Genomic DNA, 24,171 nt, shown 5'->3' with positions numbered 1-24,171 from the left:
GTATTCACTGGGTCGTGGTGTTGAAACAGGTCTGGTTACCTTAGGTTATCATGCATGTCCATTTTGTGGGCTACAGTTAGACTCTCGAAGGTCAAAACCATGAAGAAGATAGTATATCAAGGACATGCTGCTTTCTTGCCAGGGGATCATGAACTCATGGAAGGTTTCCTTGGATGACCTCCAACACATATGAACGCTGCAAGTTGGTACGAGCTGAAAATGGTCCACACAGAATCACATCCAAACCGAATGCGGTGGTTCTCAGTTTTCTAGGAGTTGCCATATTGGACCCATTTACAAGTCAACCACTTGTTGGATCCCATGCATATTTTCAAGAATGTTGGCAGCTTGCTCTGGGACCACATCACAGGAAAGAGAGACACTATAGGGGCACGAATGGATTTGAAGGAGGTAGGTAAGATGAAGGCGCTTTGGCCGTAGTCGAGTGCTGATGGTCGCATGCAGCTTCCTCGTGCTCCTTGGGTTTTGTCCACTAAGAAGAGCACATTGTGAAGCAAGTAATCAAGTCTATCCGCACTCCGACGAGTATGATGCGTTCTCTCAAGTCCGCATTTTCTAAAGACGACCAATTATCAGGGCTAAAATCCCATGACTGGCATAAGATATGTCAGGTTTGTACTGTGAATGGATTGTAATTGGCATGCGCATTTTTCTATTTGGAGTGTAGACATTATTCATAATGCTTTCTCATTTGTGGCAGTTTGTGCTACCGATCGCGATCGCAAGATGTCTTACTCCAGGAATACGCGGGGCCATTTACATGTTGTCGACTTTGGTGCAATGGATCTCACAGAAGGAGATTAAGACGTCCTCTAGTGAATCCACGAGGCGGGGAGCAATGGAGATGATTTGTCTCTTTGAGAAATACCTGCCCACCAGCATGCTCACGATACAAATCCACCTTCTTGTGCATCTTGTAGATGAAGTGGAGATTACTGGACCTCTCCATACGCGATGGATGTTCTTCTTGGAGCGCTTCATGAAAACCCTGAAAGGATTTGTGCGACAACAACGAGCTTGGCCAAAAGGTAGCATGGCTGAAGGTTGGTTGGTGTCTGAGGCTCTAGTGCATATTTCACAATGGCTACCAACGGTGGATCCAGAAAACGAAATGCTATGGTCGCTGAAGGACGATGACAGACTAATTGGAGATGTGGTGGTTGAAAATGGGGTCAAAAAAAGAATGGATGTCTCAATGGAGGAGAAGGTGAATCGCTTTTGTATATTGCACCATGCCTCTATGGAGACGTGGCTCGCCAAGTACCAAATTGCTAGGCAAGATCGAGAGGAAGCGCGAGCTGAATTCCAACGTAGTACGCGTCATCGACCAATTCGATATCCTAAAGGCATGGAGGAGATGCCATGGTTTATGTCAACGCGATGGTTGTAGGGAGCTTTGACCGCAGCATCTCGCGAAGGGATAGAGGTCTCAATGGAGGAGTGGGAATTCTCGAGGGGATGTAGTCCAAAGGTGATGAAGGGTTTAGAATCTGTCGTATCTAAAATTTATATGCGACATCTAATTTGAGTGTTTCAATGTACAATACAAAATATAGTGCAGCTGGTCGCACAGACGGCATTTTCACGTGGAGGTTTTAACAAAATGCGCTCCACAATGGATTGTGGTATCATGGCAAGGTTCGAGCAAGAGAGTCGGTGACGAGCAACGGATCCAAACACGGTTGTGGATGAGATGGAGTATTTTGAGAACTTGCAAAGTATTGTTATGGTGGATTACCGTAGCTTCACCATGATACTATTCGATATGCAGTGGTTCAAAGTTGTACTTGGAGGAGCTGGAGCAACAATTCAACGGGGTCCATCTGGATTTCTCGAAATAGATTCCGAAAAAAGAAGAACGGATTTGCGCGATACCTTTGTGTTTCCGGCCCATTGTGAATAGGTACATGGACTCATTTGTTTGCTAATTGTATTACGACATGGTACATGTCACAATGGTTTAAACTCTCTTGTACGTATTTGTGAACAGGTAATCTTCTATCCAAACCCTCGACAACCTCGATGGTGGTATATTATACCTTCAACTCCCCGAAGTGTGAGAGTATATGATCAAAGTGATGTTCCGAGCATAGATAAAGATAATATACAAATAGAGAGATCCATATTGCAAGGGGTGGAGGCCGTCGAAAGCTTGGAGCCAGCATCGGCTAACAATGATGGAAATACAGGAGTCCAAGAATTCCTTGAAAACAAGATGGACTCATTCTTTTGTGGTGACATGTCTATCGACCTTCCAGTGTATGCGGAGTTGTGTCAAGAGATTGACATGGGACCATAGGACACTTCATACTTGGAGCATCCACTTACTCAATTCATTGACCAATCACTTATAAGGGTACATAAGATATGCATTTTAAGTGAGATTTTTAAAAAAGGATTTATATTACTGTGCTTTGTATGATTTAAATTGATTATTCTAACATCATTTTTTGTCTGTGCAAGTGACATTTTCAGGATGAGTCGAGCAATGAGCGATGAGGAGTTACATGATATCTTCATACGCATGTCTCCAGACTAGATCGCGAGATTCAGAGATATGGCAGACCAGGAGCTGTCTCGGACTTCATCAGGGCGCTCTACTAGATCTACTTCAGCACGATCAGATGCTTCAGCTTCGAGCAAACAAGCTTGACGCTCTAGACTTGGGCCAGAGGGAGGGAGTGCTTCGGGGTCAGGGGGATGCTGCAGAGATACGGAGGCAGTGAGCCCGTGGTCGACACAGGATACATGTGCGACTCCTCGCTCTCATGGCCCTTCCAGGGGGCATGGCTCAAGCTCAGGTGGATGCTGTGGAGGCACGGACGCGGTGTCTCCATCTCATCGTTCAGCTGGAGTTGCATCACCTCAAGGATTTGTCACACCTGTGGGGACGTCTACTGCAGTTACTCTGCCTTTTGCTTAGCTGTCAGCAGGTGGCACCCCTATGGGTGCCACTCCGAGAGATATTACCCCGATCGGTACACCGGATGCACAGGGGTCTCCTGGATATGCCCACCATGAGTGTAGACGTAGATGGAAGAGGACCCATCTTAGGTAGACTCCAAGGGGATATGGATATCTAGTCGATGGTAGATCAGGAGCCATCATCATAAATGATGAGGGGAGGAGGGTGATGGCTTGCATGAGAGAGTTGTGTCAACAAGTTTTTCAACACAACGTCTTGGATCATTCTTCATGTAGTAGAGTTTATGGTAGCATGTATAGCTAACAAAGCCAGAACCCCCGAGCATTGGTTAGAAATATTATTCGCCACTTTCAAGCGCACGACATTTCAATGATATAAGAGACAAGCAGCATGAACCTTTGGCACATGGGACAATCTGAAGTTGGCCTTCCTCACTCAATTCAAGCGTGAAGGTTTTGAAGAGCTGATGTGAGAGAAGTTCATGAACCTAAGTCAGTCCTCTGGAGAAAGAGTAGAAGCTTATGTCTCGCGAATGGAATCCATCCTGAAGAGATGGACCAATCATCATTTGGATAAAGGCATATAGAAAGGAGTGTTCCTCAGAGGCCTACAACCAAAAGTTTGCAAGTTTGTGGAATTGAGAAGACCAGCCAATCTGCAAGTTGCAGTGGAAGGTGCAAGACTGTATGACGAAGTTGAAGCAAGGTTGTCAATGACCTCACAAAGAGGACTCTTACCTCCTCCCATGCCAGGAATGGTATACCCACCAAATGTAGTCCCACGGATAATCCCCTACCCCTACTCCCAGATGCAAATAGTGCCGCAGTACAATGCATCTAATCCACAGTGGCGACAAACGACAATGCTTCAAATGATGGTTCAACCACAACAACAGTGGTCTCAAATAGTCCCTCCAATGGTGTGACTCAATAATAGTAGGATCCTACCCACTAGAATCAACAACCGCAAGTCTCAAGAGGAGCTCTAAATTAGAACCAAAACAGAGAACCTCCTAGATCAACCCAACCTCTGTATGTAGTAATTACAAAAGCTTTCCAAAACCCTACAATAAGTACTCTAGGAGGTGAAAATCTAAAGGACTACCTATCCCATTCAGTGGCAAGTATCAAGAAAGAGCTTATGGATGTGATTACAAAGAGCAGCTACAAACGCTGAAGGTGAATACCACCAATATATCCACTCCTACGGGAGGTGAGAGAGATGTGATGTGTTCTAAAACAGGGTGCAGAAAGTGCCATCAAGTGGGACATTTAGCCATTGAATGTACCCAAAAACCAACCATTCATGGAGCTTTCTATCATACTCCTTGAGGAAGGACCATACAGAGGATATTTGCTCTCTGAAAGAGATGCACGAAAGAAGAAAGAAATATGAAGATGCAAGATTCAACTTGCTAGAATCCAAAATGACAACACAGGACATTAGACCAAAGCCTAGGGAGTTTGGTCCTAATTTCGGTCCAGGGAGGTTTCCCTCTCAAAGTTACAGAGGATGAGAGTTTACTGGCGGTGGTCAGAGATCAGAGGTTGAATGTTAAAGATGTGGAGAAAAGGGTCATATCTCATGGAGTCGTCCAAACCCTAGAAGATTTATGGATTACAAGCTGTTATGTAGTAGATGAAAAGGAGAAGGCCATACTACAAAAGATTATCCAAATCCAGCCCCTTTGAAATCTACTTCTGATACCGAACAGAAGACCCAAGTACCTGCTTTTAATTTGGTGGAATTAAAAGTGGCTGCCATAACGTCTGCAAAGAAAGGAGAATCCGTAGTTCCAAAAGAGAACGTTCCTTCTGCCAAGACTGTGAAGTTCAACCTTCCTCGGGAAAAATAGAACAATGCAGTCCAGAATAATGTGATATAGAGCACTATAGAGCCACAGAGAGCTACAAACATAAGACCAAAGGTCCACGAAATAGAGAATGCGTAAGTATCTCCTCATGAAGAAGAAGCACAGATGTTGCTACTCCTAGAAGAAAAAGGAAAGCTACAAGTGGGCATGGCCCCATTTTCCAATCGATTGGAAAAGCCTGTGGATCCTATCAAAGAGTATGATTTGGTCAAATTCCTAGACACCTTTAAATCAAACCTAACATTTTGACAGTTGTTGATGCTATCTCCCAGTTGCTAAAAAAGATTTAAAAGCATACTGACAAAAAGACGTGGCCTAAGGATTACTCTCCCAACAACAACAAAGTCCAACAGAGCCTCAGAACCCTTAAAGGAAGTAGATGTGGCTAACGCCTTCCTGGATCCTGAAACCCCAGAGATTGGCATATGGATAGAAGGATGCTTTATTGTAGATGCATTGATTGATGGAGGCTCATCATTCAGTAAACATAATGACAGATGTGACAATGAAGAATGTAGGCTTGCAAGGAATGCAACCTACACAATGGCTAATCAGACTGGTAGATCGAAGTAGAATCAAACCATTAGGCATCCTCTCATATGTTAGAAAAACCCTTGCAAGAAGAGACTATTGGCTGACATATTTGATGGTCAAATCAAACTTTTACGGGACCTCAGATCCTCTACTATTGGGATGACCTTGACTTTTTGAAGCAAGAGCAAGGACAAACTGGTTCAAATAAATCATAACCCTAGGCAGAGGACCCAATAAAGTGGTGTTGAAGTTGTATGGATCGCAAAAAGGAAATGGATCTATGTCCATCGAAGTCATAACAAACTCCTCCAATAAAGTAACAGATGGTACATCAGGAGACGAAGAGGCTATTAAATAAATCTTTTTCAAGAAAAGAGAGGCACAATCCTTAACAGTGGGCATTGTAAGCCAACTATCAAAGGAAGCAAAGTCTTTGTCCATGGGAGAATACCTCCTACTGCCTAAATCCAAATTGACTTCTAAAATCACCTCTGACAGCAAAATAGAAGCATGGATGTACTATTCTCCCTATTACATGGCAATTGCAGAGTCAAAGATAGAGATAGAGATAGAGATAGAAGCAAAAGCAGAAGCAGAAGCAGAGGACATAGTAGAGAGCTTGTTCTTCTCTTACAGAACACCCACAGATATAGAGACAGAACTTGAAGAGGATGAAAGTGATAATACTGATGAAGATTATGAAAGTGAGCTAGAAGGATCTATCCTACTCACAAAAGGTAGAGATGAGGAAGACATTCATGATTTTCTTGAAGCCTCAGAAGTAGAAGATCCCTTTCTATTTGACAGAATGATTGTGGTACCCTTTGGACTCTGATCCATGAATCATGTCATACGCAAAGCATTTATACAAAATGGATTAATAAGAATAAGCCTTCCTTCAACACTGGCTCTTGTTGTCCAAATTTACCCTTCCTTAAAGAAGATGATGACAATGCACCTTACCAACAACCCCAAGCCCTGCAGCTTAAATAGAGTGTAGGAAGTTCCTGTTATGTGATGTTCTTGGATGCATGTTCAGAAGACAAATTCTCGAGCCAAGAAGTAACTCATCCTCCACCCAAACTCAAAACCTCAATGATACCTTTTCAGCCTCCCAAAGAGTGAGCCAAGCCTCCATTAAAAGACAACAACTGTTCAAGTGCACAATTAGAAGATGAGCCCACTCTCTTGAAGGAGTCGGATCTTTTCCTCGAAGCAGTCCGTCGGACATTTATCCATGAAGTGGAAGGTGGAAGGCAATTGATATTCCTAGATGTTGATGGTACTGAATGTCACCTAAAATGGGTCTAAATCTTCCAGAAGAAGAACTAGTAGTGATCCTACGAGACCTACTAAAGGAGAACCTAGACATGTTTGCATGGTCGTATAAATATTTAAAGGGGATTGATCCCAGAGTATGCCAACACCACATCGATCTAGAGCATGATGCCAAATATGTGAGAGGCAAAGACAGAGGTGCATGAATCCCAACTATTCTGCTTTGGTGAAGGTTGAATTATTGAATTTCCTTGAAGCTAAGTTCATTTATTCCATGGCTAACAATGAATGGGTTTCGCCCATTGTGGTAGTACCCAAGAAGAACAGGAAACTTTGAATATGTATGGACTTTCAAAATATGAATTCCAAGACAAAGAAGGATCATTTTCCTATCCCTTTCATAGATCAAATGTTGGACACTGTGGCAAGCCATGAGTTTTATTCCCTCTTAGATGGATTTTTTTTGTTGATTTTTGTTGTTCTTGAGGCCTGAATGGTTGATATTTGATGGGTTTTGAGTGATGTTTGGTTGTTTTGTAATTTTTTGAGAGTGTTTTAGATGATATTGATTATGTTTTGGAAGCTCATGGCGATTCTCAATAGAAATATGAGGTTCTATGATGTTCTGATAGGTTTTGTTGAGGTTCTGATTGGTTCTGATACCTTCTGTTTCGCTTTTGTTTAATTGATGATTGATGAATGTTGAAGTCTTTTGAAAGCTTATTGAATGGTTTTTGATAGTTTTAAATAGTTTTAGTATGATTTATGAGGTTCTGATGTTTTTTGTTGACCTTTTGTAACCCTCTGATGAGTTTTTGTAGAGACTCTATTCCTACTCTGTTTTTATTATGTTTTGTTCTGTATGCTTCTGTAAGTGTTCTATGGAATGTATGTGTGACTTTGGGAAAGTTTTCTAGCCTTGTAAAGAGGTGAATGTAAGTTCAAAACAGTTCAAGGAAGTGGAAGAAGTAGGTGTTGAAGACTCAAAAGAAGACTGGAGTGAAGTGATAGTAGTGAGCTATGAAAAGTCACTGTAGTAGCTCGGGTGACCTTTCATATCAAACACAACTCTTGGAAGGGGCATCCATGACCAAAGAAGGAGTATTATGAGAAATTATTGAGAACTTTAGTGATGAGATGATGTACTATTGATTGAGGGAGAAAGAGAGAGTTAGAGATAGTTAATTCTATGAAAAACAATGTATCTTTCTATGAGAGATTGTGAGAGAAAACTATCAAGACAATGAAGATGAATAATATGTGACATTTTTCCATTCAAAGTGATATTTTTGTTGTGTTATCTTTGTCTATCAATGAAAAATATGAAGATAATGATGAACTTTATTGAAGATAAATACATGGGAGATATCTACTATGATGTTGCGTGAGGATTTCTTGCTAGTGGTGTTATTTTCCTTGTTGTGGTTCTCTAAAGAATGAAATAAAAGCTTGTTGATGTTACAAGATAGATTTTATTATAGTAGAAACCCTTTTTCCTTGGTGTCTCTCTTGGGGCTCCAGATATTGTCCTTGAGAAATTTGGCTATAATGGCATTTTGTAGTTGCATGTGACCAAAGTGTCATTCATTTCACACAAAATATTAAACTATTTGTGCATTGATGTTAGTACCCATTACATTTCATGACTCCCATGCATAGATGTTGCTGACTTCTGTGACATTTGATGTGCACTATCATCAATGAAACCATGTATAAGCAATTTTACCATCTCCACATATGTCATATTCTTCTTAATAATGTCTTAATTATTCTAGTGTTGCCATTCTTCCACTCGCTCTCTTGGATAGTGCCTATGGAGTATCGGTCTTTCTTTTTGACTTAGGGTTTCCTAATCCTTGAGCTCTCCACTTGTCTTTGAGGCTTGGAGTTGTTGTTTGTGTCTAGTCTAACCCTGAATTGGATTGATGAAAGTAGTAGTTATCAGACGGATCTCAAGGCATCTTAGTTTTAGTCCTTATGATTATTGTTTGTACTAACTATGCATATCATCAAGATCCCAATCTATCAAATGTGAGCTACCAGTTCGTGTTATTAGCAGCAAGAGCTTGGGAAAAGGTCTAGAGTTTCAAAAATGATTCTCTTTAGACCAGGTTTCTTGCCATGCAATCCATGAGGCGTGCAAGCTGCAACATATACCTTCAATGTGGTGAAGACATACCTACTATTTGCAAGAATGGGGAGTTGACCATACCTTGAAGCCTTATATGTTGTTTATGCTATGCATGAATTTATCGCATAGTATCTAAATGCAATTAACTTCTCTTGATTTTGAAAACTCAATCTTTCAATAATTCAGACAAAGTTTATCCTTTTCAATGAACTATTCTCACGTGGTATAGTTCAGGACCTAACGTATCTCATGCGAAAAATCAAGCAGCATCTATCAACTTAGAAAATTTGTACTATTTATATTCGGTACCATAGTTGTATTGGTAGTGATACCCTCTCCCAAAGCTTCACTGTGGATTGTGGGATTGCCACCTGCACATGACATTCTCTACTTGGGGGCCATTCTCAATCTTCCTCTCTTCTAGGCACAACCCCCTAGGGATTTCAGTAGCCTCTTGCTCATGTGGAGGGGAAAAAAGAGGGGAAAAGCTCACAGGGTAGCGAATAGTCTCATGGGAAAGAGGGAAAGGATAAGCACATGTGGACACCCTCTAAGAAGGGGAAAGGAAGGAATCTTCCATAACCTTCTCTCTCTCTCTCTCTCTCTCTCTCTCTCTCTCTCTCTCTCTCTCCTGTGTAGTGTGACATTTCTCTCCTCCTTTTGCCATTGGGAGGGGGGTTTTATAACGGGTGGGAGGTGGGAAGGAAGTGGAGTGGTAGTGGTGGTGGTCATCCACCACCTATTAGTGAGCATGGTGGTAGGGAGCCCAATTTGGGCATGGACTAATCGAGGAAGCCAAGGGGCTGGTAGGCCACATGGCCTTCCCCTCTTTGTCATCATCGTCATCTTACACTTCTTCCCCTTCTTCATCATCATCATCTCCTTCTTCCTCCCGCCACCTCTTTGGCAACAACAGGGGAAAAGGAGGTTAATACAAATTGCAAGTAAGTTTATTAAGAATTATAGGATGGGTTCCTATGCAAAGGGGGGAGGGAATATTACAGATTGAGTACAATTGTGAACAAATAGCATCCCATAGAGCTTTCCATGAGGTGATTCCACAATTGTGGAGACTCAAAGCTATTTTGCAATCCCTAGCAACTCATGCATCAGGCAGGACATAGGCAAGCAGGACATAGGCAAATAGAGATAACCATAGGCTCCTAGTTAGTGAAGAGTCACTAGTCTTGTTTTACTATATGTTTCAAATGGCACCTACCAATAGATATTTACAACCTTTTACTAATGCCTATACCACCTCATATTAGGGAGCTCAAATTTTAAGATGATAAAAGGAAACAACATCCTTCTAGTCAATACTTGCCCCGATATTAGCCCCAACACACCCCATGACTAGAGTGTCTTTGACCTTCAGTTTAATTAGCACAATCCAAGTTTGATGTACCTCACTCCTCAAAAGTCATATGCTAAGAATCTTGCCTTGAAGGGATAAGGTTTCAATTCTAGCACCTCCATTAGCTCTCTCTAGTGAGATGTTTTTAGCTTATGTATGGAATATTCCTTTTGTCTTGCTATGACCATAAGAATGTTATGATCAACTTCTCAATCATATTCCATGAAGTTGCACTAAAACACAATAAAGATCCTATGTACACTATCAAAGAAGTCACAAGGCACTTAACTATTGTGATCTCCCTAGCAAAGGATGATGGAATTGATGACAATCTATTCAATTTAACTTCAAGCTTGTTGTGAAACCACTGAAATCTATGTTTTAGCAAGATACCTACTCCAATGGGAGCTCCTAGATACCTCATGGTCTCTTTTGCCTTGATAAACCTCAAGCCATAGTCAAGAATCGATTGTTTTGGGTATTTCTTAGGGAGAAAGAAGATTCTAGTTTAGCATGGCTCACTTTAGATGCCGACATCTCCAAAAATTTAGTGTAGGTCTCTAAAAGTCTCTGTATTGATACTTTGTTAGTTGCAACAATGGACACATTATTGTCCACAAAGAACTAGTTCATGTATTGTGATCCATCAGGTAGGGGTAGGCCTCTAATTACCCAATCTGAAAGTCTCATGTCTAGACTAATAAGGAGAGAGTATTTAATTAGAATAAATAGTAGATGCACGAAAAGGGTTGATGGCCCTACACAAGGAGCTTTTGAATAGTTTCTACATAGGAAAACTCTTAGAATGTAGGAAATTCTCTAGCTTTTCCTAGGTACGTGTATATAGATTCCCTATGTATAACTAGGGAACTACTTTTCCCACATCCCATGCTAGGGAATCCTAGGCATGCATGTATGAACTCCTTATATATAACTAGGAAATTTATTATGCACATCTTAAACTAGGGATTTGTAGGTCATATAACTAGAGAATCATGTTTCCCATGCAACATAGTAAGGAATTCTAGGCCACAGAACTAGGGAACTCAGTTCCTCACATTTCATATTGGGCAATTACAAATAGTCATATCAAGAACATATATATACTTCATGCAAAATTACAAATAGTTTATGGGAAATGGTTGCAAGCAAATTAGGCCTAAATTAAGTAGTCACTCAATAATACAACATTGCTTCTCATCCTTTCTTACAAAACTTTGCAAAATTCTTCTCTTTATTTCTCTAAAGATTAATTGGTGATGCACCAACACTAGAAAGGCAACTATGTTGATCAATAATTTAATATTGAGAGCCCTCATGAAAGCCATGTGACCTAGCTCAATATTTATGGAGAACCAACACTAGAAAGGTAACTATGTTGATCAATAATTTAATATTGAGAGCCCTCGTGAAAGCCATGTGACCTAGCTCAATATTTATGGAGAACCAAATATTGTAGTGTACCATTTTTGCATATTCTTCAACACATTTCTAATACATGTGCATTCAAGTAAAAAGAGATGAAAATGATCCTCTTTCTCATAAGGTAAATTTCCTAAAATAAGCATTAACATACTAATTAGTCCACCTCTAAAAAACCTCAACACAACTAGATTCCAAAGAAACATATTAAAACTTATAGAAAGATGTGGCATTCTATATTAATAATGTGATTTTTTTTGCATTTTGCCCACATATGTAAGTTTATTGCACTAAATATGATTATCCCAAATTAGGTTAGAGTTTAAAAACATATTACACATGTCACTTGTAATCAAGCCTACTTGAGGTTGAGGTAAAGGACACATTGCCCATGTCACCTATAATCAAGCCTAATTGAGGTTAAAAATACTAAGGATTGTAATGGTCAAAGTGTACTTGGATATCAAAGCCCCGAGTCAAATGGATTGGATTCTCAGGACAAATATGTTTTACCCCACTTTCTTTGACATCAAGGAGAACCTAAAAATAATTTGCTACAAAGATACCTAGTTAATTTCTTGTAATCTTACAAGCTTTCTAAAATTTCATTTCCTTTTGAGAATTGATAGTCTAATTTAGGATTTTTCTTAATGACAAATATATCCTCTTTCAAGCCCAAAGTATTCAATCAAATAGATAATCCAATTGATGAATCAATCCTCACGAAGGCACCTAGTCAATCTTGAGTATTTCAAGCTATGGCTATTTTTTTTCATGTTTTTTCATGGGTAAATACCCCCTAATGAGGAGATTTTAAAATGGGTCAAATATACATTTATTGGAAAGGGCTTTATTCATGCTCAATTAGTATTTAAGGACAAATCTCACATATGATCTAGCCTAATTGAGGTAAAAGAAATCAATATATTGTAATGGAAAATGTGATAGAGATCAAATCCTCAAGGAAAATGGTTTGGTTTCTCAAAGCATATGTATTTTCTCAAACCATGGGAAGTACTTAGGATACAAATTTGGCCTTAATATTCCATGCTAGTAACACGGATCTCTTTTATTCATTTTCATGTGCACTTGGTACAACATTGCTCCTCCTTGGATATTTTGCCAAATTCTTCTTCTTACACCTCTAAATATTATTTGGTGGTATACCAAGACCTATGAAGGTATACTATAATTGATCAAGATGACCTAGCTCGATACATGTAGAAACTAGGAATCAATTGTAGTTTACCATTTTTGCACCTTCTTCCACACCTTTTTTATGCATATGCAATACCAAATTTTTTTAAAAAGAATTCTATTTTTCAACCTTTCACAAAGGGCAACGTGTAAAAGAGGTATCAACTTACTAAGACTATAATAGCTATGGAAAAATCAACATAACTAGCCTCCAAAGAAACATATTAAACCAACCAAAAAGTGTGGTATTCCAAGTTATCAAACTTCTGCATTCACTCACATACATGAGTTTTTCTGCTTTGACCTCAAAATGTATATGGCTTGAGAAACTAGTCATTTTCCTTGGGCCTTTGATTTTTCTCACATTTTCTATACCTTGATAGCCCAAATAAGTTAGCAAGTATTGAGCTTGATCCTAATCAATGTGCGCAATATGTACTTAAACTTTGATATAATTTGGGTTAATCAATCCATTTCCTATGACATTAGGGAGTATGATAATTATTTAGCTAATTATTTAGCTACAATGGCACCTCATTCATTTCTTGTGATACAACAAGTTCTCCCAACATTTCATTCCCTTTTGTGAGATATAATAGGAAAATTTAGGATTTTCATTAACAACAAATATATTCTCCTTGAAGGGGACCCAAGCATTTAGCCAAATAGACAATCCAAGTGACAAATCAACCCTTGCCTAACCATCTAACTAGCATTTAGCCACGTAGACAATCCAAGTGTATCTAGCTAATGCCTAGCATTTCAAGCTATGGCTATTGATATTATTATTTTTTTTCATAAAAAACATATCCTTAAAGGAGGAGCTTCCATAATGTGCCAATTATAAATTTACTGTCAAGGGCTTTATTCATGATCTATAGGGTGCTTCACTATATTCCTTGGTTAGCGAGCTTCAGAATGACGACAAATGGAAAGTAATTCAATAATGATGGAGACCACACAAGAGTTATCCCAAAGTGAGCTATCAACAACTCTCAAAACAAGATAGGGCTAAGAGCGAAGCATCAACCAAGAGTGAGTCAACAATGAGTGTAACACATAATGTGTGGGATGCCAAATAGAGTTTCCCTTACTAATAGGCTATAAGTGGGATGAGTCCTGAGAGGAAGAGAGTTGAGAGGGGCCTCATAAAAAAAACCCGTGTAGCACTTCATTAAGAAACATATGTATTTTTAACACTCTCTCTTGATACTTAATAAATATTATGAATACGAGAAGATTACAATGATACAAGAAAGTCAACAAAATGCTAGAATCATGGATGTCAAAGTCCTATGCGCATAGACTAGATATGTCTTAGAGATAGCATGAAGAAGACTCCTCAAGTACAAAGCATGGGATAAAGAAACAAATCCCCACATGTGATATCTTACCAATGCCAAAAATAGTCTAAGTAAGAGCTGCTTCATGTCAAAGAAGACTATCCAATAGTCCTTAACCATATGCAGCATTAAGAAGGCCACATACTATTAAAGTAGAATTTAGTCCCAAGCCACAAATCACACCAAGGATTAGGCTTAGAAATTTCCTCGGAAGAACTAGCATTGAATTTCATGCAAGGAAGTAAAACAAGAGTACGCCCAAAAAGTAACGATCACATAGTCTCAAGGTGAATGTCAAATATTTCCTCGGAAGGCATTAGTTGCTCCCCTCCAACACACCTTCCCATAGTCTTGCCTCTAGTTAGGTGAACTAGGAACTTATCACCGTGAGGTAAGAGAAGAAGTTCTTAGGTGGGGGAGTCCGTAATGGACCACCTCAACTCAAGTTAAAGGCTACGTCTTAGTATTTGAAACTAAATCTCCTACATTTTTGGGTTTTCTTGTGAGGACGATCTCAACTAAGATCGCAGGCCATCTTACCACAAACCTAGTGGTGGTTCTTTTTCTTCTTCTTCTTCTTCTTACCTTCCTTGATCGCGAGGACATTAGTTATGGATATCTCTAGTAACTTCCCTTGCATTTGCATTGGCAACTCTTCATCAAGTATTAGAGGATTGGCTTCTTGAAAATATAATGAGCCATTGCTACATGAATTACTCTTGCCAATGCATTAAACTCATGTGGTAGCTTTCTCAAAACCAAAGAAAATAAGTTTCCTCATCTTTGTATAAGCTCCAATAGCTTATAATTGATCCTAAAGACACTTCAGCTTCATGAGAAAGGTTTGGGCCAATTTCCTATGCCTGTAAGGGAGCCACGCATGTGTACTGAGAGAGAGAGAGAGAGAGAGAGAGAGAGAGAGAGAGAGAGAGAGAGAGAGAGAGGATTGGGTGCATTCTGCCTTCGGCCATTGGTGCTGCGCCTGCATCGTCGATGTAACGTGTCCCCTAGTATCATCCAGGACACGTCTTAGCAGTCCATCAGAAAGGATGTCTAGAAAGCTCCACGCGACATTCCCATGGAATGTTATGGGTTTTGCGATCTAGTTCTTCCCGCGTCTGCTACGTAGCGGAAGTATCCTGGCCGTTCCCACTTAGGATCGATCGGAATTAGGGTTTTCCTAATGGGTCACTAGCTAACAGCAACTAGCGTCAGACCCGAGCGAACTACTTTACGCAGAAACGCCAGGTCTGAAGCAGATTCACGCTGTACTTGGTTCAAGGAGAATGGGAAAAGAGAGGGATGCAAAGCTCAACCTCTCTACCATAAGGCATAGTCCCATTCCGTTCCCCTAAAACAACGTAAATCGGGTAAAACGTAACTCTAGGTCATCGTTCTCGTTATTCTTTTTTATGATGATGATCATTCCGCTGTCTTTCGAGATTTATGAGAAAAGTTCCCCGCTAACCGGGACCACCCAACCGTAGGACAGACCCATGGCCCATCCTCCGCACTTTCCTCGGTTTATTTTAGTTATGTAATTATCTAACACATTAATTTGACATATAACAATCAGCTTCTTTAATTAATCTTGTTTAAGCACTGGTTCCTTCACGTAATCTTATCACGTGACATATAAAAACAATATCAAGCAAGTTCTTTTAACATCTCATCATTTTATCTTTGAATTACAAGAAGTTCCGCCCGTAGGCTTGTCCATAATCTGCCCGGAGGCTAACAAGTAATCTCCAGGGATCACTATTCCAAGCTTCCGCCCGTCAACTAGTATGCGGGCCTCGAGATCCAATCCTGAGTCACGTTAGCCTCTTGTGCAGGACCCGGAAGGTGAGGAATTTACGGCCAGAGCCCCCCCTAGCACCCAAGCGTCCTCCTGCTCCAAGTAGAACTCAATGGAGAGACCTCTCGCGGCGGGTTCGGTCCATGTTCCCGGCGCGGTCAACAACCCCCTTGGTTAGGGTCAGGCAGGCAGTCGGGGGTAACTGAAGCTGCCTCTCCCTTCAGGCCTTTAACCTGAAGTATAGGTACTTGTTTAATTTGTAATTCATAATTCAAACAATGCCCTACAATCTCTAGCAAGCACAAACATTTCCATTAATCAACCCAGTTGTATGGCAAGCTGCTAAGGAAGTGTTCTTTCCTTTTAGAGTGTATCAACAGTCGTTCTCAAGATGTCTTGTAAACTTGGCAAGATCCCTTATATTCGAGTGTAGGGTATACCCAACTTGGTTAACCCTAAGGTACCTTAGATATGCTAGTTTCCATTTTACAACTTTCTTTATTTTGAAGGATATCCAAAAACTACGTCTTTTTTTTTTTTTTTGCAAGATAACTTTTGTAAAGATCTGCCGTCTTTGAAGAGAGTTTTTCCCTTTTCTCTTTGTGAATTGATCACAAAATGATTTCATACATGTTGCGCAGTTCGGCGATGGAATAATCTGTTTAGACTCCTTAATCTGACGTATGTCAGGCCTAGGGTTTCTTCATTTAAGAACCTTAGGGACAAACCCTAATTTCTTATCTTTATGAATTTATTATCCTTGCGGTAAGGTAAGTAGTCCAGTGTTTTAGGGTATGAATGTTTCTATGTTTAGATTGGTCCGGTTATCTTTTGGAAAGATTGGTTTGGTCAGCTTTTGGAAGGTAATCTTACTCGTCTTGTCACGGTTTTACTATCTTTGATTACTTTCTCAATCAATACAGTTTAATTTGGCATATAGCATAATGCCATGATGATACAAAGAGTGACGATACTCCTTGGGACAAAGGCCTAGCTAAGGAATTGGTGAATACACACTTTATTTGTTCCAAGTCCTCAATTCGCAGGGGAAAAGTGTTAATAGAGTGTCATCCAGCAATTCCCCATTACATTTTCTTTCCAAATGATTTCGTATGTCTAATTTTTATACTTGTTAATTTCTAACATTTAACTTCGGTTTTCTTTAAAGATGAACTCATGCCAAATAACAACAGTTGCCTTGCTAAGATGTGCAACTAGCAAAGATAACTCTCTAGTAATTTGAGCATCGAAAGAAACCTTTCATGAATTTAGCCATTTTGCCATGATTCGTTGCGAAAAGAATAAGACTAATGGAGCAAGATATAATTTCTTCATTTTAGGACTATAATACTATAGTAAATGGATAGTATTGCCTATTATTTTATAATGCTTGATGCAATTTGAAGAAAGCTAATTTGAATACATTGTCATTCATAAGCTAACTCCTTCGTTAGAATTAATTTGAACAAATATATATATTTCCTTAACAATTTTTCTTTGCATGATTGACTAAAACCCGAACTAACATCAAGAAGACAATCTGGCTTTGAGGTGAGATATCCACATGGATACCAGGAGATGACCCTCCCGTGGCTACGCCTTGGACTTTCTTAGGAGGCATCGCAAGTGTGGTCCATCGAACGTGGAAGCAGCTTTACAACTTCTCCTTAGAACTCCACCGTCGCTCCTTGCACCGTTCGTCAAAGTAGTTTTTGGAAGGTTCCCTCCTTGAATTCGGGAATTGAAAAGGGTATTTTTAGAAACTTTTACAACTAAGACCCATTGAAGCCATGGGGAAGGCTTAATGGTCTTTGTAAGCTCGCACGAACGGAAATAACAAGGTGTGGAGAAGACACAAGGTGTAGGAGAGCTTTAAGGAAAAATAATAGTCGTAAAGATTATAAGTAAGGGTCTAAGGACCCTTAGGTCAAACTTGGAGAAAAAGGGCTTATGGGGGCTTACACATGGGGGGGGGTGAAAGGTTTTTGATGCCAAGGTAAAGGCTTAAGGGGTAATCATGGGAGAAGTGGTTTTAAGAGGCCACAGGAAGGGGGTGATTCCAAAGCCAAGGGAATAGGCCTTTTAGGGATTATACACAGGTAAAGAAGTAATAAGACCCTTAAGGCCTTTGTGCTCATGGGGGGAAGTGACTCCAAGTGAAAGGAAAGGGGCTTTAGTACGAGGGTGAAAGGGGACTTAAGGGATTTTTAAAACTCGGCAGAGGGGGTTCTAATACCCATGGAAAGGGGTTTTAGATATGGGGGTTAAAAGGGCTTCATAACGTACAAGGAGGGGGTGAAAATTTTTGAAATCCAGGGGAAAGGGTTTTAGCACGGGGGAGGGGAAAATGAAAGGGGGCTTAAGGGATTTCAAACCCGGGGAAAAAAATAACAAAGGGGGTAGTAGGGTATAGGAAGGGGGTTTAAAGAGGCCCCCCCTTTGGAAGCTTCCAAGCTTCCAGAAGCTTTGGGGGGGTGGTTATGGCCGTCCGTCCTGACGGAGAATTGGAGGCGGCTCCTCCCTCCCTTGACGACGACTCCTATCTACTTCCCTGGCGGCCAGCAACATCGTCTCTTCCCCTCTTTCTCACAGCGACATGATCTCTGGTAACGGCGTTTAGTTCTTCTCACAGCCCCCCCCCAGCCTTTTCCGTCCTTCGGCCCCTCCCCTCTCCTCGTTTAAATAGTGGAGGGAGGGGGATCTTCTCCTCCTGCGTGTTGACATGCATGCCCTCCCTCCCTCCACAAGCTCCACCAAGGAGCTTCAGAACTCCTTCTATTCCCCTCCCCCTCCAGCTCGTCAGTCGGCTGGAGGGATAAGGGGGGAAATAAATAATAAAAATAATAAAAATTTCAAAAGCCCGATCTATTAATTCCCACGCGGACTTTTACATTCTCTCCCCCTTGGAGGAATCGAGATGTCCTCATCTCGAGATAAACTGGGGATATTGATGGTTGAGAGTGCCTTCATCTACCCAAGTGGCATCCTCTTGGGGATAATCTTTCCACTGGACAAGGCATTCTTTCAAGGTTCTAGATCTTAACTGTCTTTCCCTAAAGATCCTTTCTGGCCTTAGTTCAAGGACTCCTTGGCTAGGCATTACAATTTGTTGGTCATTAAGTACATGATTAGGATTGGATATATATTTTTTTAATAGACTGATATGGAATACATTATGAACCTTTAGGTTCTCAGGGAGTTGCAATTTATAAGCATTGGGTCCTAGGCATTTGAGGATTTTATACGGCCCACAATACCTTGGACTTAGCTTCTTGCATTCTCCTAGGGATAGAGAACTCTTTTTAGGGCGTACTCGAATGAAGACCATGTCTCCTTCTTTGAAGACTCTTTCTTGACGTTTCAAATCTGCATATGCCTTTTGTCTATCCTTGGCTGCTTGTATGTCTTGTCTTATTGACCTTATTTGATCATCCATGTCCTCCAACATTTGTCTTGAAGCTTCAACTCTTAGGGTTGGATCAGAAAAGTTTAGGGGACTTCGACAATCATGACCATACAATGCCTGGAAAGGGGTCATTTGAATGCTCTGCTGGTAAGAAGCATTGTAGGCAAATTCCACTAATGGCAAGTATTGAATCCACCTCTTCGGCTCTCGACAGCAGTATGCCCTAAGCATATCCTCAATGATTTGATTTACTCGCTCTGTTTGTCCATCCGTTTGGGGATGGTAGGTGGTGCTAAAACAGAGTTGAGACCCAACAGCTTCAAAGATAGCTCTCCAGAAGTGTGATGTGAAGAGAGAATCTCGATCACTAATGATTCTTTTAGGTAACCCATGTAGCTTGAATATTTCCTTGATAAACAATCTTGCAATGTCAGAGGCTTTATAGTTTGTCTTTACTGGAATCAGTGTGCAACCTTGGTAAGCATGTCAACCACAACCATAATGGAATTGTATCCTCCTTGGACTTGGGGTAAGCCCACAACAAAATCCATACTGATGAATTCCCATTTCATTTGGGGAATGTCAAGCGGTTGCAATTTCCCTGGCATCATGACATGTTTGGCCTTGATACGTTGGCAAGACAAACACTCAGTGACATACTTGAGAACGTCACCTTTGAGCCTCCCCCAGTGGTAGCTTTTCCTAACTGCATTAAGAGTTTTTGCATAGCCAGGATGTCCTGCAAAAGGAGAATCATGAGCTTCCCATAATATCTTCTGCTTAAGTGATTGGCTTATTGGTATACAAAGCCTTGTTCTGTAGTAGACAAGTCCATTATCAATGGAAAATTCCTGATACTTAGCTTGTAACTTGTGATTCTTCTCCTTGGTAGATATTTCTTTTATCATTGTTTGGTAGGCCAAATCATGGCATGCTTCCTCTCTAGCTAGTTCAAGTATAGGATTGTTTGGTATCGATACCTTTGTAGCCAGAGATCTGGCCGTTGATGGATTTTGCAAGATTAGGGAATTTAGGAATGCCTTGCGACTGAGTGCATCGGCAACTACATTCTCTTTCCCTGGTCGGTACTTGATTTCAAAATTATATTCCTCCAATACTTCAATCCACCGACGTTGCCTCATGTTGAGCTCGTTCTGGGTAAAAATCCATTTGAGACTCTTATGATCGGTTACTAGAGTAAACTTGTTACCCAACAGGTAGTGTCTCCAAAGCTTTAGAGCATGGATGACAGCTAATAATTCTAGATCATGCGTGGCATAATTCTTTTCATGACTCTTTAATTTCCTTGAAGAGTATGCTACTGGATGACCTTCCTGCATAAGTACACACCCCAAGGCAAGAATGCTGGCATCAGTTACTACCTCGAACTCCTTATTGAGGTCAGGAAGTTTTAGAATAGGTGCTGATACCAAACTTTGCTTCAATTTGTCGAAGCTATTTTGTTCGGGAGTTGACCATGTAATAGATGTCTGCTTCTTTAGTAAGTCTGTAAGAGGTGCTGCAATCAAAGCATAGTTTTTGATAAAGACCCTATACCATCCTGTCAAGCCAAGAAAGCTACGTATTTCTTTGACGGATACTAGTATTGGCCATTCAAGCACATCCCTGACTTTGGCTGGGTCTAGTGATATTCCCTCTGATGATACTATGAATCCCAGATATTCAATCTGATGCTTGAAGAATGCACACTTCTTCATTTTTGCATACAGCTTATGAGACCTCATTGTCTCAAGGACAATCCGTAGTTGAGGTTCATGATATTCTTCCTGTTTAGAATAGACTAAAGTGTCATCAAAGAAGACAAGTACGAAATCATCAAGATATGGTCTAAAAATATCCTGCATTAATCTATTGAAGGTGGCAGGTGCATTTGTAAGCCCAAATGACATAACCAAGAACTCAAAGTGCCCATATCTTGTATTGAAGGCCGTTTTTGGAATATCTTCTTCCTTGATCCTTATTTGATAGTAACCTGATCTGAGATCAATTTTGGAGAAGATCTTTGCACCTTGAAGGCGATCCAGAAGCTCATCTATTCTAGGAATAGGATACTTGTTCTTGACTGTTGATTGATTCAACCCTCGGTAATCAATACATAGTCGAAGTGTCCCATCTTTCTTTTTCTGGAATAGTACTGGAGCTCCCCACACTGAGTTGCTAGGCCGGATGTAACCCTGATCCAACAGTTGCTTGAGTTGTTCCTTCAACTCAATAGCTTCCGGTATGGACATTCTATAAGGTCTCTTTGCAATTGGCGCAGCTCCAGGCACTAGCCTAATTTCATGATCAACTTCTCTTGGAGGAAGAATTTCAATCAATTCCTTAGGGAATACATCAGCGTATTCCTTTAGCCAAGAAGGTCCTTCATGAGACTCTTGCTTTTGATCTAACTTGTTGAGTTTGATCAGGTAAACGGGTAATCCTTTTCTGACTCCTTTTATGATCCGCGATACTTTGGCTAATTGGATTCTTGGCACTCCTGCCTCACCTTGAGTCGTGACAACCTCCTTTTTAGAGTTTCGAAAGGAAACTTGACCCTTTCCACAGTGGATGTGGGCGTCATTAGGCTTAAGCCAATCCATCCCGAGTAGACACTCATAGATACCTAAATTCATGACTCTGAATTTGACTGAGGTTTTCTTTCCTCCCAGAAAGAATTCTTCCTTAGCAGTTTACCTGGTACAAGTTACCTCACGACCGTTTGCCAATTCCACAAGCAGGGTAGGTGCTTCTACTGTGGCTATTCCTAATCTTTTTGCACATGCTGGTGAGATAAAGGAATGTGTACTGCCACAATCAATCAAGGTTTTGAAACCTTTACCTTGATAGTCCGACAGGGTTTGAATCAACAAGAACTGGCGATTCGGCCCCTTCTTGTGTAAAGCGGCATGGACTGTCGCTCTTTCGAATTCTGCTTCCATAATCGGATCTTCCTCTTCTTCTGCTTCTCATCTTTGCCTATTGGTAATGCAGGCAGTTCTTCCTCTTCCATGGGTGGCGGCTCCTTGACCACGGCTTGCACCTTGGAAAGGTGTTTGACGATGTCCCTTGCTGAGCTTGGGACATTGCCTTTTAAAAGGACCGAGTTCGTTGCAGTGGAAACATCAGAGGTTTCAGCCATTACTTTGAGTAGGAACAAAGTTGTTGACGTTATTTGTCCTTGCTTTCTTCCTTTGTCCCTGATTGTGACCTTGAACTCTCTTCACTTGGGGTCTGAATGCTCCTTTGTTCGGGTCGCTATAGGACCAAGTTTTGTTACCCCTTGGTCAGGCTTGCAGTTCCTGAATTATAGGCGCCGCTCGAATGAGTGCATCCTGAAGATCTGATGGACGCATAGATTCGAGACGGGTATTTACGGGTGGATTTAAGCCCACGCAAAATTTGGACACCTGCTGCGTCATCTCCATCTGTGGCGCATACTTTAAGAGTGAGACAAATTTAGAGTAGTATGCGTCAAGGGTGAGTCCTAGCTATTTTAGCTCATAGAACTCATTCATTTTCCATGTACGATATGCAGGTGGCAAATATCTCCCCTGCACGGCTTTCTTTAACTTCTCCCAGGTAACGGACCCCTCTGAAGTCCCTTGATCCCTGCACCATTGTTTCCACCATAGTCTAGCTTCGCCGGTGAGTTTTAACTTGGCGAGCATGGCCTGATTGGTAGGTGCAGTACCAGCTGCTTCAAAGTAATCCTCCATAGATTCAATCCAAATTTCAGCATCAGACTGGACGAATCTGCCCCTCCCGTCAAACTCGGGTGGCTTTATCTGCTTGAGGAGGAACTTCTTCTCCTGGATCACGGCAGTACTTGATGTAGGGGGCGAATTTGGAACCTGAACCTGGGGTTGTGCCTGTGGAATGGAGGTAAGATAATGAACATGGAAGAAAAAGAGAAGCTGGGTGTTGTGTGGCAATGACTGAGAGAAGATAAAAGTTTTTTCTTAACGTTATTATATGATAATTAACGTTAGCTTATCTTTAGTTCAGCTATCTCGTAAATCATGAAGCTACTTTTTAACCACTCTGATGCACAGCTAGATATTGATAAAAGAAGTCCTTATTTATATTTACATGGGCGTGTCCTTATACAACGTCTCGTGTGATGATAATTCAATCATTACATTCAGTTTGAGAAGAACAACGTTGTATTGCATTTGTCTACAGGAACTGTGTAATTGTAGGGTTTTGGGTCATGGATCTTTAGGAATCGATAATTCATTGGAAGTTCAGGATATCCTTTTCGTTGGAATCCATACTTCTCATGGCGGTCCAACACCTTAATCCTGTCGGCTGGGATTACACGGGTTACTTCCTCATATACATATGAGTTCATTTCAACCCTCCGACCTTGAATATGTAAAGTCGAATTTACATGAGCTTCCACAAAAATGAACAGCTTCACGACTTTCAAGTCTTCCAACCACTTGATCCTCTTTAGGTTGGTCTGTAGATAAGCGAACCGGTGGGCAGCTATGTAGTAGATTCCTGAAGACCCTGTCCATCTTCGTTCTATATATAAAGGTGATGGATTATAAATCTGCTCCAGGATGTTCATCATCCCAACTCTTTGTCTATAATGCGGAGAATGCATTGCAGTCATAAACATGGCCCGGAACACCAAAAACTTGTTCCATGCTTCATAGTTCTACAAGACAGTATTGAAGATGAGGAAATGTTTGGACAACAACAATTTCTTTACTTCATTTTATTGAGATCTCATAAAAACAATTCCGTTGTTGGTCGGCTCTGATACCAACTGTAATGTGTCCCCTAGTATCATCCAGGACACGTCTTAGCAGTCCATCGGAAAGGATGTCTAGAAAGCTCCACCCGACATTCCCATGGAATGTTACGGGTTTTGCGATCT

Source organism: Lygodium microphyllum, chromosome 27 (assembly GCF_053477565.2).
Source record: "Lygodium microphyllum isolate KBCC chromosome 27, Lygodium_microphyllum_v1.1.10, whole genome shotgun sequence".
Classification (NCBI taxonomy): Eukaryota; Viridiplantae; Streptophyta; class Polypodiopsida; order Schizaeales; family Lygodiaceae; genus Lygodium; species Lygodium microphyllum.
The sequence above is the reverse complement of the archived record's forward strand: the minus strand, read 5'-3'. Positions refer to the sequence as shown.